Genomic DNA, 1503 nt, shown 5'->3' on the forward strand with positions numbered 1-1503 from the left:
TCTCTGAAAAATAAATAAAGATTAAAAAATTAAAAAAAAAAAAAAGAGGTGCCTGGGTGGCTCAGTCGGTCGAGGGACCGACCTTAGCTCAGGTCATGATCTTGCGGTTCATGGGTTTGGGCCCCACATCGGGCTCTGTGCTGACAGCTCAGAGGCTGGAGCCTGCTTCGGACTCTGTGTCTCCTTCTCCATCTCCCCCTACCCTGTTCGTGTGTTGTCTCTCTATGTCTCTCAATAATAGATAAATGTAAAAAAAAATGTTTTAATTAACTACTTTCATTTATTTATTTATTTTTAAACATTTTTACTTATCTATTTTGAGAGAGAGAGAAAGCACAGGGGAGGGCAGAGAGAGAGGAGAGAGAGAATCCCAAGCAGGCTGTGTGCTGTCAGTGCAGTGCCTAATGTGGGGCTCAATCTCATGAACCGAGAGATCATCTCCTGAGCCAAAGTCAAGAGTTGCACAATCAACCAACTGAGCCACTCAGGCACCCCAAGATTAACTAATTTTAAAGAAGCATTCAGGGGCTCCTGGGTGGCTTAGTTGGTTAAGTGTCCGACTTTTGCTCAGGTCATGATCTCGTGGTTCGTGGGTTCGAGCCCCGCGTCGGGCTCTGTGCTGACTGCCAGCTCAGAGCCTGTAGCCTATTTCAGAGTCTGTGACTTCCTCTCTCTCTGGCCCTCCCCTGCTCACGCTGTCTCTCTCTCTCTCTCCTAGAAATAAATAAAACATTAAAAAAAATTAAAAAAAAATAAAGAAGCATTCAGTTGTTATGTGCTCACCCCAAGAATATAGTCCAGATAAGAAATCAAAAGTATCTGAAAAGAGAAAAAAGTTATTAAACTATGTATCTTCTTGTTGACACTAAAAAGTATATTTACACAATAGCCTGCACAACAGCTATAAGATGAGAAGAAAAGCCTTTAATTTTAGGATGAAAGAATAATTTTTGTCATAATTGAGAGTCTTGAAATATTATTTTACCATATAAAAATGTCAGTCCAATAGTTTTGTTTAAGACCAGCATTAAATTTCTTATTATTTAAACTTCTTAAATTTTTTATTTTGGTTTTATGAATTAAGTAAATTACCACTGTTTCCACAACTTGTTTTAAGTAAAAAGTTATATTTATAAAATTGTATTCAACTAAACGGAATGATAATGAATGTCTGTTCAAAATAATGAAATTCTTACAATTCTACAAATGATAGGGATTTAAAGTGTTAGCTATGTTATCACTTCCAGATTTTCAACTAACTTCAAAACCTTAGACAAACCATTAAATTAATTAATAAGTCATCTTTGGATGCACAGTCAGTTTCTAGAAGAAGAAACAAACATAAAGCTTTGGTCACTAAACCTAAACCTAGTTTTCAGTTACCTTTATCACTTAAATTAACAGTAAATTAACAAAATATGCAAATACATTTGGATGACACACACACACATTTTAGTTATGTTTTCCTCCTCAAATTTGTTAAAATTATGTGAAATAAATATT

Source organism: Hyaena hyaena, unplaced genomic scaffold, assembly GCF_003009895.1.
Source record: "Hyaena hyaena isolate Hyena2069 unplaced genomic scaffold, ASM300989v1 scaffold_64, whole genome shotgun sequence".
NCBI lineage: Eukaryota > Metazoa > Chordata > Mammalia > Carnivora > Hyaenidae > Hyaena > Hyaena hyaena.